Consider the following 14,630-nt stretch of genomic DNA (forward strand, 5'->3'; position numbering starts at 1 on the left):
GCAGAATTCTGGGCAGGTGGAAATAATGAACAAGACATTAAAGGAAACACTATGGAAACTCTCACTAGAGTCCAGGAAGGGTGGAAAGGCTCTTTTCTTATTTTGGGCCTGCTGTACTCCATACAAGGAGGGATTGAACCATATAATATTATGTTTAGAATATACTCCCCATTCCTTCTAAGTTTTAGAGATCAGCAGTTGGCAGAATTCTTCAACTATTTTATTCTTGAAATCTTGTCCTTCCAGTTCTCCGTAAAGTCTATTACTTTGACTATCAGAGAGACCCAGTGAACCTCTAAATCTAACAAAAATATCCCCTAATTTGGACCTGATGGTAGTGAAACTACATGAGCCAAGTGGGCATCGAAAAGGACAATGAAAGCAATTTGCAAAGGACCTACGTGGTGATGTTTTACACTCTTACAGTTATGAGGTTAGGTGGAATTTTAACATGGATTCCTCACAACTAGGTCAAGAACGTAGAAGCCACAGATGGCAATGCCAAATAGACTCCCTCCAGAACTTCTGGACCTATTAAAGTTGAGCTTTCACCTGACCTCAAGCCCTTCCACTCCCTGCCCAACCTCCTAAATCTTATGTTTGGCATGAATACAGGGTCATGGTCCAAACTCTAACACCCTCAGGCCTGGCCCTGGGAACTCAGGAAGGTGGACACTAGAGAAGTGATATCTAATGGACCCGCGGAAGAGCAATCTCTGTCCATGTTGCCCTTTGCTCACTGATATCTGGTTATTCTTTGGAGAAAGGATTTGGAAGTTTATCATTTGAAGTAGGTGCACAACATTTAAAGTTTTATATTCACTGTGTAACTGGGTTCACTATGTTACCAAGATCATTGCAACAGAGGGATGCAAAACAGAGACTTTGTGAGTACACATCCATGAATATATAAAAAGAAAGCCCGCTTTGAAGGAATGCACAATAAGAAAATGAAATCCAATATCCAATAAATTAAAAGTCTGGAGGGAAATACTGCCTTTTGGGAAACAGGAAAACCTAGGAAATTGGAATGTATGTCACAGGACTGGATCTGGGAATAAAATTATTATGCAGAAGAATCTTCCACCCCATGTCCCTTGATGTTTTCTCCCCATGCCAAGCCCCTGACGCAATCTGCCCTTTCAGAGCATGTAACTACTAATGGAGCAAAGCGAAATCTCTAGCTTTAGAGGGAGGAGATATGGAAAGGGTTCCAGTGTGTCACTGGAGAGCCTCCTGGAGATGGCACCTCAGAATCTGGTCACCATAAGGAAAGCTGGTTAGCAGGAGGCCCTGGCAGTTCCCAGTGACGTCGTCAGTAGACCCTTCCCTGAACAATCTCTTGTATCCAGGAGAGCCCTGGCATCTTCTATGATGCCACAAGTGTTGTGGTGGCACCAACTGCCTGTGGGATATTCCTTCAATGCCTCCAGATTTCACTAATCAACCTGTTGTCCAGGCTAAGCAGCCGTTTGGGAGAAAGAGCAAAGAGCATGAATCGGTGAGAGTTGGGGAGAAGGAAGCTGGCCTTCTGTCTTGTTGTAAAAAAGGAAGAAATAAATGGTCCTTGGGAAAGCTCAGTGAGCTCTGGGCGAAGGGTGAGAAGGTTCCTTGAGGAGATGGCCTTGAGCTGAGCCTTCCAGGTATGGAAACCCAGAGCCGGGAGCCTATAAGAAGCAGCTGGACTTCCCTGCTTGTTATGGTTCCTGGAAGTCAGAGACTTTACATCATTAATTTCTCTGTTTCAGAAGCCAGTTGTTGGGAAGGGCACCACTGTTTTCCTGAGAGATTAGGGCTTTTACTCCTTTTACTTAGAAGACAAAGGTCCTTAGGAAGAAGGGAGAGACTAGTGTGGTATCCTCAGGGTTGACTCTTCCCCCTTTGGATTGGTTCAGTTTGTGTCTGACACTAATATCTGGGAGAGAGAAGAACTTCTAGATGAGACCTCATCATCTCAGGCTTTCCACTAGAGTTATTCTGACTGCCATTCCCTGATAGTGGTTCCCTTAGATTTCTGAGTCAACACGTGTGAGTGTCATGCAGTTTTCTAGTGCAGTGAAGAACTGTTAGTCAGTGAACCAGAACCAGGACTGGCTCCTTCCTGACTTCTCTAGGTGTCCTGAGCAGTAAGTAGGGGAACTAAACGACTATGTTCTACCAATACAAGGCATCTATTACTACAGTCCTGGGATCTAGAGAGATCTATCCATGATTCTGGGCATCTCCATAGCAACTGAGTGCTGATGGAGTTTTCATCCTGGCTTCTATACCTCAGACTAGGGTGTTCTGAAGTCAAGTTCCATCCTGTGCAGCTGTGAATAGGCCTGAGGAGGCTGTCTCCTTGGTTTTCTGAAGCATTGCTAAGGGAGCCAGAGGAAATCAGCACCCACTGCTCAACAGAGCTCTGGGGATGTTGACATTCTCAGCCTCAGCTACATATTAAACTGGGTCAAAAGATCACCTATCAGGTCCATTCTTAAATATCCTTCAGGGTGCTAGGGGTGGACTGTAATGAAGTAGTATGCAAGAGAGGTGCTGGCCCTCAGCTGCTACATATCAGTGAGTGTGGGAAACACCTGAACGCTTCTATTACAGATCAGAGAGATGAGCTGCAATCTCATTCAATAGACTTGTGCATTCCTGGGGTTTGGCTTTGACCATGCAGGTCTGTTGTCTCATACTTCATTGTTCATGTGGCCAAGTTCTGGGAAAGCACCACTCACAATTGTTTCCCATCCTCCATCCTAGGGTCTTAGATTTTAGCACAACACTTCACATCTTACCTTCTAGATCCACTGTCCTAACTTTACTTCAACATGCGCGTCTCCATTATCCTTGCACCGGGTGTGTGTGTGCGTGTGTGTGCGTGTGTGTGCGTGTGTGTGTGTGTGTGTGTGTGTGTGTGTGTGTGTGTGGTTAGTTTGCATACAACTTTAGGGAAACTTGCCACTGAAATCCTCTAGGAGTCTATGTAAGTAATCTGTAAACTGTGGATGGGGCAAAATCCAAATTCTCTCCCGAAACGTGGCCTTCTAGAAAAAGTAGCATAAACTGCAATAAAAGGATACACTTGAAAGTAAAACTTGGAGGAAATGCCCTGGCATATCTACATTATCACTGTGAACTGTGACATGGCTCTCTTGGCTTCTGTGCCCAGACATGAGGGCTCTGAAGCTATGCTGCCTCCTGTGAACTGTGAATGAGCTTGTGTCACACGAAGCATATGAATGGAGTGAGAAGACAGTAGGAGGACATTGTGACACTGCCCTCCCAATGGAGACATGGAAGTGTTGACAATCACAGTGGGTGAGTCTCAAGCTGCACTTTGAGACCCAGCCAGGCTACGTTTCACCTGTCAGCTCACTTCCTGCACATCCACCACAGGCCAAGGGCAGGCTCAGATGAAGCCCTGTTGAAGACAGGTGCTGTCCCTTGTGAGCTGCGTCTCAGGGTATGCGGAAGACCATTCAGCCTCCTGTGATGTGGGAGAGCAGAGTAGTAAGAGGCAGACAAAGGGGACAGTTCTGTGTTTGCTTTTCTTGGCTACCATAACTACATCTTCCAGGCTAAGGGTTTGCTCATGGAAGTCTGCTGTGTCACTTTTGTAAAGGCCAAGCTGTCTGAAGTCTCAGTAACACAACTGGCTCCAGGCTGCTTTCTCAGTTACTGGAATTTACACACAGTCCTTCGTACCTTGTCTTCTAGAACCACAAATTCTTGTCTGGCCTCATATGGACAAGGCATATTTTCTCACTGTCTCTTTCTAGGGACCAGTAGGAACACACATATTGGATAGCCATGCTTATTGTCTAAACTGCCAGGCGTCCATGTAGGGCATTAGTGGATACAGCATCATATCTCAGCATCTCTTACTGTACGGGTTGGAACAGAACTCCCCCATCTCATCCTGGGTGACGATGTAGATTAGACCCATCAGATTAAGTAAAGAATTGAAAAATATTTCCTGGGGGGGTGAAGTGGTAAGGAAACCATGTTGCCGTCCCATAAATGCACTGCTATGAACAAGCTTCAGACAGCCTGGGGGGATGCAGCCTGCAGCAGAGACCACAGGCCTTTGGTGGAGAATGATTCAGTTCAACACTGGGAAGGGAGAAGGATGGTTGATATTGTTCCAGAAGATCTCACTGCCTATAAAAAGAGTTTCTTCCAGATCAGTGAATGATTCTTGTAAAGCAGCTCCTGGACTGGACTACTGAGACCAACTATGAGCCCTCCAGACCGGTGCTTTCCAACCAACAAACAAAAGTATCCACTCTACGAATGATACATAGATATATACACAGAATACGAGATGGATACAGAGTTTCTTCAGTTCCATGAATGAGGGATTCAGCAGGTGAGATGGCTCAACAGATAAAGGTAATTGTTGCCAACTCCCTACACCTGAGCTCCTTCCTAGGACCTACATGATTGAAGGAAAGAACAAACCTCTCACAACTTGTCCTCAGATTTTTATGTAGTTGGGTTTTTCCAGATCTCGGTCCACAGAAGCAAAGACATCAGGTTTTCCAATCCCATTTGACACGGGACCAGTACCTTCAACCGAATGTTCCTTCCTGGAAAGCTGCAGCCTGTCAGCGTGGCTCAGTGGTTTGTGAACTGCAAGTGTCCGTCTGGGAAGGTGGTCGTGTTCATCCAGCCCACCTGCCCCTATTGCAGAAAGACCCAAGAAATCCTCAGTCACCTGCCTTTCAAACCTGGTCTTCTGGATTCGTGAACATCACAGCCACTAACAACACCAATGAGATTCAAGATTATTTACAACAGCTCACTGGATGGAGAACAGTTCCTCGGGTCTTCATAGGTAAAGAAAGACAGCATAGGCAGACGCAGCGATCTGATCTCCATGCCACAGAATGGAGAGCTGATGACCCAGCTGAAGCAGATTTGAGCTCTGCAGTTAGGAAAGGGGTGCAGGCAGAGCCCATGCCGAGAGCCATCATCCAGCCATTCCGACGGCCAGTGCCCCTGAGAGATGATGTGCATCACAGAGGATGTCACTACTTTTTGGTGATGGGGATTTTCAAAAAATTGGCTTTTATTTCTTCTTTTCCTCAGTGCTAAAACCTGTTGCCGTTTGCCTTTAACCATGGGGGTGAGCAGCTTAACAGACAACACTGGCTTTTCCACTCTTCATGTGCTGACATGTCTCTGCCTCTAAGCCCATGTTTCCCATCCAGTTGATCTAAATCCCCATTGAATCTGTCTCTGGTTTCCTGCCATGCTGGTCAGCTGAAGTCATTTTGCAGAAGTCCACTTCCTGAATGGTTATTAAATCAATGGATATTGTGAATTTGTTTATGAGCCACACTCAGGCCTTTCCCTCCCTCCTGCATGCACCGTCCCACTTCTGCATTCACAGCTCTCAGCCAGTGTTGTCAACCTTGCCCTCCCACAACCCACAGAAGTCCACACTCGTATGAGGATGCTGTTTGGAAAATCAGATGAAGAGCTTTAGCATACTTGGTCCTCACTGTAGCCATAGTAACATAGATGACAGAGCAGATGGTACATTCATCTCTATTCGTAAAGGAGATTAAGAAAATCCCAAGAAGTTTTATGTTGGTCCTAGTCAGAGTACCAGCAAAGTCAAATATGACTTTAGTCAAGGTGACTTTGGATTCGCTCCTTAATGCCCATGGATTGCTCACATAGAACTCTGTAGAGTGTTGTTTCTACTGCCTCACTTTAAGCTCTAGGCAGACCAAGCTATCAGGTTTCTTTGGATTGCACATAAAAGACACAAACATTAAGATACTTTTGATGAGATGGCTCAGTGGCCAGGTTCTTCTAAGTCTCCTCCAAATAGGATGCCCTCCTTTTTACTCCCAGCTCAGCACCTCTAAATCTGCCCTCAGCTCAGTTGCTCAGGTGCCTTTAGTCATAGCTCAGCTCCCCAAATCAGCTTATTGTGTTTCTAACCTCCTGCCTGCTACACCAAGCCCAGTCTGGGAGGCCACCAATTGCCACTCAGCCCTAGATCTCAAATGGCTGGTAGTTTTTACTCCCTCTGAAGTATTAAATCCATTCTCCTCCCTTGTGTCTCCTAGCCTGCCTGGAGGAAAACTAGAAGACCTGCCTATGCCACCCAGCTGGTTGGCCAACAGCATCTTTATTGAACTCTCAAGAATCAGTGTTCACAGGAAGATTCCTGATCTAAGCATCAAAACCACACCCTACAGGACTCAATGCCTTTCTCTGGTTTGGAGTGGGAGATAGAGTAGTTAGAATTGGATAATTGAAATTCAAATAATAATGATATATATGTTACTAATTATGCCTTGATAAAAGGCTCCTAGATAGTGGAAATGGGTAACATTTAAGGCAAAAGGGAAAAAGCCCTAATGCAGCAAACACAGTGGACCTGCCAGAAATGCTGGGGGCTTTCTGCACATCTGAATTTGGACTTGAACTTCTTCAGACAACTTCTTGATCACTCCATGCATCCTGAGAAGAATAGAACAAATAGAAAAACAAAACAAAACAAAATAAAATAAAAAAATCACCAAAATGGAAAAAAAGCAAAAGCAAAAGCAAAAAACAAAACAAAACAAAAAACAAAAAACTTAAAACAGGAGGACTGAGGGAAGATTGCTTGAGGTCTTCATTGTTAACTACAACTACAAGCTACCAATGGCTTTCAATGCAAAAATTATTTATTATTTTACTTGAAGCTTCTGTCTGGGTCAAAGAAACAGTATTTGGAAGCAGCACCACCAGGAAACTGGAACAAATAATACTATAGAGCTCACCACTGATTATTACCGTGGTGACTGAGGGCACAGCAGAGAATACTGGTGTGAGACAATGGGTCTTTTGGTGTTCTAGATGCTTGCAATATCTATGACTCTGAAATGAGTTAGAGCCATCCTGAAATCATGACTAAATGGACTCTTCCATTTCTTTGGAGCACAAAATCTGTCATCCAATTGACTGACTATGATTAGTACTTGGGACCTGGCCTCTGTACTAAGGCTAAGGCTTCTGATGGAAAATCCTTCACCAAAACAGTGAATGGGCCATGGCAGTGCCAGCCAACAACCATGCCCTGCATCCACCCTGCAGCCTCCAGAAGAGGTTTGAAGAGGTCAAAGTTACCAACATTTTATTTGTGGCTTTGACTTGTTGTCACTTTTTATTTTAAATAAAGTTCGATTTCTGTCATAATTCCTTCTAATTTCTTCCTCACATGAAACTTCACTTGTGACCTCAAATTCTTTTTTTTTCCAAATCTATGAATTTATTTTCCTCCAAAGTACCTTCTTTTTTTAATTTAATTTTATTTTTTAAATTTAGAGAATACTTTATTAGTTTTTGTAATCAAACCCACGTAGATAAGACCTTACATATTTAATACAGTGTGTTACCCCTGTACAAATGGAAAAAACTTAAGTTCAACATTTCTAGACCAATATGGTTGTTAATTTCTGTACAGTGCCAACTCAACACAGTAAACGGGGATACTTTTTTCCAAAGTTGACAGCACAGCTAAAGTTTCAAAAAAATCAAATTATATATCTGTATATATATTTTTATATTTATATAAAAAGACCAATAATAGCAGTGTGTTATGCATCAACAGCAGCAACAGCTTTTCCAGGTTCTGCAGTCATCTGAACAAAACTGTAGAGACATCCAGCACACTCCATTAAAAAAAAAAAGTAAAAAAACAAAACCCGAGAAAACAGCACAGTTCTGTTACTCTTGTGGTACCTGGCACCATTTTTTTTAAATTAGCTTCTCAATCATCATCTGGAAAGAAAACATTCTGAGCAACATCATTAAAAACAGCTCTGATAAAGCACGTGACCTCAAATTCTATTCATGAAGTGTTACTTTTCTCTGGAGTAGGCTAAGGTTTGTATTTTCCTTTTATACCTTGCTGTGATGGCTAATTGTAGCTGTCTAAATGGTGCATTCTTGAGCAATTGACGCCATCAGAATGGCTGGCAGGCTGTGTCTTTGGCATTTTCTTGATGGCAATTGATGCATGGGGACTTAGCCCACTGTGGGTGGTACCAGCCCTAGTAAGGTGAGGAGAGGTCATAGAGAAAGGTAGCTGAGCAGATGAGTAAGCAGAGTTCCTCTCTGTTGTCAAGCTGCTACCTTGTGTTCTTATCTTGTATTCCATTGATGATGAACTGTAATTTATGGGGTGAATAAAACCTTCACTTTCCCACAGTGGCATTTTTATGTTTCCTATAACAATAGGAAACTAATTTGAACATTCGGAATTTTCTTGAGATCTGCTCTGATAGTCCCTCCTCCTGCAGGTTTTTAAATCAATACACACAGTTCCTGGACACTCTAATCTGTTGAAATATTCGCTCTGCCAACCACATCACACTGCTTAGGTAACTATCACATTTTTTTCTCATGACAATTTTTCCTTCCTCTTTTTTTCTCTTTAAAATTATCTTTCTAAACATGTTAGCTCTTTGTACTTTAAAAGTTGTCCTTTTTCCCATAGTAGAATATTTATATTCAAATTCATGCGTTTCAGAAAAGTGGGTGATTTATTGTAGTAAAATTTTCTGATCACTATTTATTGTATTAATTTTATTAATTCATCAAAAACTGACCTTATTATATTATCTACTTATCCATAAAGATATAAAACTTTGATTTATTCAAGTCTTTAAGGTCTTTCAGAACATCAGCTGGAAAGTTCTTATATGTGTTCAGGATGGATCATGGGTACTTCCTATGTCTTCTTACTAATAGTATGCTTTATAAGTGTGCTTATCCAGGGTGTTTTGTTATATATTTTAAGACTATTTTGATTAGAATATTTCCCTGATTTCTTTCCCATGGTTTGTTTTTGGTATACAGGAAAGATAATGAGTTTTGTGTGTTATTTTGCATTCTACTACTTTAATGAATGTATTTTCAGCTTTAAGAAACTTAATTTTTTAGAGACAACTTGTCTGTTTAGCATCACCTCTAGCTAATTCATAGTTGTCTTTGCATTAAATATTTTAATCCACATCATTTTATTTTATATTTTCAAATTATTATGAGGGGAATTTTCCCCAGATTTTTTCCTGGTATGATTTAGATTGGCATAAAGGAAGGCTAAGAAATTTTGTGTGTTCACATTGTATTGTGCTTTTATGAATGTATTTATCAGTCTTAAGAGACAGTGATACATTTTTAGAGTTTTTAAAATAGTATCAGGTCATCTGTAAATGAGGACATTTTGACTTCTTCATTTTTCATTTGGGTTACCCAAGTTCACCACCCACCACTGATGCTTATTGTTATTTATTCCACTTTTCCTCTGGGTTTCTCTCTTGTCTCTTTTCATTGAGGCTAATCCCCCCACCCCTTGTCCATCCTTCCCTGCCTCTACCTAGGTCCCTCCATCCCTCTGCCTCCCATGATTATTTTCTTCCCCCTTGTACGTGGGTTTCAAGCATCCACAATTTGGCCTTCTAACATGTTAACCTTCATGTGATCAATGAATTGTATAGTGGGTCTTCTGAACTTTTGGGCTAACATCCATTTGTCACTAAATACATCCCATGTTATGTCCTTTTCAATCTCTGCTACTTCACTATTTTCCAGTTCCATCCCTTTGCCTACAAAGGTCCTGCTGTATTCATCTTTGATACCCGAGTACTGTTCCTCTATTTGAATAGAGCACACTTTCTAAACTCATTGAGTTGAGGTCTATCGTGGTTGTTTCCAGCATTTGACTAATATAAGTAAGGCTGCTATGAACATATTCAACCACACGTCCTTGTCATATGTGGATCAGGTTTGAGTATATGCGCTGAAGTGAGTGGTAAAGCTGGGTCTTCAGGTAAAGCTATTTGCATTGTTCCCATTATCCTCCACATTGATATCCAGAGTGGCTATACAGCGAGTAATCACACAAACAATGGAGGAGTGTTCCACTTTCTCTACATCCTAGCCCAATCTGCTACTGCCTCAGTTTTCTATCTTAGCCATTCTGATTGGTGTAATGAAGGATCTCAGGTTCGTTTTGATTTGCCTTTTTCTGATAACTAAGGATGTCGAACGTTTCTTGATGAGTTTCTCAGGCATTGAGATACCTCAGGTGAGAATTCTTGGTTTAGCTCTCTATCCCAGTTTAAAAGTCGGGTTGTTTGGTTGTCTGGGAGTTTACCTATTTGAGTACTTTGTATATTTGGAATGTTGGCACTCTCTCAGATGTAGGGTTGGTAAAACTCTTTTCTGAATCTGTAGCTTGCTGATTTGTCCTATTGGTAGTGTCCTTTGCTTCAAAGAAAGTTTTCAGATTGTTGAGATTTTATACATTTACTGTTGATCTTAGAACCTGACCCTTTGGTATTCTGTCCTGACAACTTTCTCCTGTGCAAATGTGTTCTAGGCAATTTGTGACACTTTCCCTTCTATTAGCTTCTGCATGTTTGGTTTTATGTGGATTTCCTTGATTCACTTGGATTTGAACTGTGTAGAAAGAGATATTTATGGATCCATTGGCACTCAACTACATGCAGACCACCAGTTAGGGTAGCATCATTTCTTAAAATGCTTTCTGTTATGTTCAAAGTCCTCAGTCATCAGGGAAATGCAAATCAAAGCAACCCTGAGATTCCACTTCACACCAGTCAGAATGGCTAAGACCAAAAACTCAGGTGTTAGCAGATGCTGGCGAGAATGCGGAGAAAGAGGAACACTCCTCCACTGTTGGTAGGATTGCAAACTGGACAACCTCTCTGGAAATCAGTCTGGAGTTTCTTAAAAAATTGAACATTGCACTGCCTGAGCACCCAGTATACCCCTCCTGGGCATATAACCAAAAGATGCTCCAACATGCAATGAAGGCACATGGTCCACTAAGTTCATAGCAGCCACATTCATAACAGCCAGAAGCTGGGAAAAACGCAGATGCCCTTCAACAGAGGAATGGATACAGAAAATGGGGCACATCTACACAGTGGAGTACTACTCAGCTATTAAGAACAATGACTTCATGGAAATTTTACGTCAATGGAAGGAACTAGAAAATATAATCCTGAGTGAGGAAACCCAATCACAAGAAAACACACATCGTATGCACTCACTGATAAGTGGACATTAGCACAAATCTCAGATTACCCAAGATGCAATCCACAGACCACATGAAGCTCAAGAAGGATGACCAAAGTGTGGAAGCTTCAGTCCTTCTCAGAAGGGGAAACAAAAATATTCACATGAGGAAGTATGGAGATGAAGTTTGGAGCAGAGACTGAGGAAACTCTACCCAGGGACTGCCCTAACTGGGCATCCAGTCTATATACATCCACCAACCTCAGACAATATTGGTGATGCCAAGAAGTGTGAGCTGACAGGAGCCTGATATAGCTGTCTTCTGAAAGGCACTGCCAGAGCATGACAAATACAGAGGCGGATGTTTGGAGTCAACCATTGAACTGAGAACAATGGAGGAGGCAGAGAAAGGATTGAAGGAGCTGAAAGGGTTTGCAATCCCATAACAACAATAATACCAACCAACTATAGCTCCAAGAGACTAAACCACCATTCAAATGGTACACATGGACAGACCCAGGGCTCCAGCAGCATATGTAGAAAACGAGTGGCTTGTTGGGCTTCAATGAGAGAAGAAGCCCTTGTTCCTGCGAAGGCTCTATGCCCCAGTGTAGGAGAATGTCAGGGCAGGGTGGCAGGAAGGGTTGGGTGGGTAGAAAAACACCCTCAGAGAAACAGGGTGAGGGGGATGAGGTAGGGGGATATGTGTGTGAAACAGAGAAAGGCTTTAACATTTGTATGTAACTAAAAACAAATAAAGAATAAAAAATTTAAAAGGCATAACAAATGCAAAAGATTGGGGTGCCATTCCATAGTCGTGATGTGTTTCTTCTGTGAGAGCATACTGATTAACTCACTTCTCTATGACTGTCTTCTTATTTGAAAGGAAATAATGGGATCATCTGTGGAGTGGTTAGTAAGAATAAAAGCATCGCCTAACATGAATAGGTCCCTCCAGAGCGTGTGCTTAATATTCTAGGTATAGAGCAATTAGCTTGGGGGATTAAAAACAAAAAACAAACAAAAAACAACATCAACGATTAAAATAAATTTTGAATGCTGGGATTAAGGCGTGTGCCAACAAACACAGGTCCTGTCACAATTCTAGCAGTCGCCAGCAGAGAGAGCTGTGAGGTAGTGTGTGCTTCTTCCTTTCCAAGATACCCCGTGGCCTCAGGCCTGCATCCAGTGAGCTGGAATGTAGAGCAGCCTAGTTGAAAGTCCTGTTGTGGGCAGATCCCGGCCCGCAGCAGCTCTCTGCTCCCAGACCCGGTGAGAGAGAGACCCAACCGCCTGGTCAGGTGGGCACTCCTGAGGCTGCAGAGCGGAAGAGACCACCAACACTGCTCACCCCTGCCCACATCCCTGGCCCAAGAGGAAACTGTATAAGGCCTCTGGGCTCCCGTGGGGGAGGGCCCAGGAGCGGCAGGACCCCTGCCAGAGACACCGCCGGACCCTGAAGGAAACAGACCGGATAAACAGTTCTCTGCACCCAAATCCCGTGGGAGGGAGAGCTAAACCTTCAGAGAGGCAGACAGGCCTGGGAAACCAGAAGAGACTGCTCCCTGCACACACATCTCGGACGCCAGAGGAAAAAGCCAAAGACCATCTGGAACCCTGGTGCACTGAAGCTCCCGGAAGGGGCGGCACAGGTCTTCCTGGTTGCTGCCGCTGCAGAGAGCCCCTGGGCAGCACCCCACGAGCGAACTTGAGCCTCGGGACCACAGGTAAGACCAAATTTTCTGCTGCAAGAAAGCTGCCTGGTGAGCTTGGGACACACGGAAGCAGAATTTCTCTAGAACCGGGCACGTTCTGTGTTTACCGGAAGTCCCACACCCGCGGATCCCGGCCCGCAGCAGCTCTCTGCTCCCAGACCCGGTGAGAGAGAGACCCAACCGCCTGGTCAGGTGGGCACTCCTGAGGCTGCAGAGCGGAAGAGACCACCAACACTGCTCACCCCTGCCCACATCCCTGGCCCAAGAGGAAACTGTATAAGGCCTCTGGGCTCCCGTGGGGGAGGGCCCAGGAGCGGCAGGACCCCTGCCAGAGACACCGCCGGACCCTGAAGGAAACAGACCGGATAAACGGTTCTCTGCACCCAAATCCCGTGGGAGGGAGAGCTAAACCTTCAGAGAGGCAGACAAGCCTGGGAAACCAGAAGAGACTGCTCCCTGCACACACATCTCGGACGCCAGAGGAAAAAGCCAAAGACCATCTGGAACCCTGGTGCACTGAAGCTCCCGGAAGGGGCGGCACAGGTCTTCCTGGTTGCTGCCGCTGCAGAGAGCCCCTGGACAGCACCCCACGAGCAAACCTGAGCCTCGGGACCACAGGTAAGACCAAATTTTCTGCTGCAAGAAAGCTGCCTGGTGAACTCAAGACACAGGCCCACAGGAACAGCTGAAGACCTGTAGAGAGGAAAAACTACACGCCCGAAAGCAGAACACTCTGTCCCCATAACTGACTGAAAGAGAGGAAAACAGGTCTACAGCACTCCTGACACACAGGCTTATAGGACAGTCTAGCCACTGTCAGAAATAGCAGAACAAAGTAACACTAGAGATAATCTGATGGCGAGAGGCAAGCGCAGGAACCCAAGCAACAGAAACCAAGACTACATGCCATCATCGGAGCCCAATTCTCCCACCAAAACAAACATGGAATATCCAAACACACCAGAAAAGCAAGATCTAGTTTCAAAATCATATTTGATCATGATGCTGGAGGACTTCAGGAAAGACCTGAACACACTTAGGGAAGCACAGGAAAACATTAATAAACAAGTAAAAGCCTACAGAGAGGAATCGCAAAAATCCCTGAAAGAATTCCAGGAAAACACAATCAAACAGTTGAAGGAATTAAAAATGGAAATAGAAGCAATCAAGAAAGAACACATGGAAACAACCCTGGATATAGAAAACCAAAAGAAGAGACAAGGAGCTGTAGATACAAGCTTCACCAACAGAATACAAGAGATGGAAGAGAGAATCTCAGGAGCAGAAGATTCCATAGAAATCATTGACTCAACTGTCAAAGATAATGTAAAGCGGAAAAAGCTACTGGTCCAAAACATACAGGAAATCCAGGACTCAATGAGAAGATCAAACCTAAGGATAATAGGTATAGAAGAGAGTGAAGACTCCCAGCTCAAAGGACCAGTAAATATCTTCAACAAAATCATAGAAGAAAACTTCCCTAACCTAAAAAAAGAGATACCCATAGACATACAGGAAGCCTACAGAACTCCAAATAGATTGGACCAGAAAAGAAACACCTCCCGTCACATAATTGTCAAAACACCAAACGCACAAAATAAAGAAAGAATATTAAAAGCAGTAAGGGAAAAAGGTCAAGTAACATATAAAGGCAGACCTATCAGAATCACACCAGACTTCTCGCCAGAAACTATGAAGGCCAGAAGATCCTGGACTGATGTTATACAGACCCTAAGAGAACACAAATGCCAGCCCAGATTACTGTATCCAGCAAAACTCTCAATTAACATTGATGGAGAAACCAAGATATTCCATGACAAAACCAAATTTACACAATATCTTTCTACAAATCCAGCACTACAAAGGATAATAAAT

This window comes from Rattus norvegicus, chromosome 15 (genome assembly GCF_021556685.1).
Source record: "Rattus norvegicus strain SHRSP/BbbUtx chromosome 15, alternate assembly SHRSP_T2T, whole genome shotgun sequence".
Lineage (NCBI taxonomy): Eukaryota > Metazoa > Chordata > Mammalia > Rodentia > Muridae > Rattus > Rattus norvegicus.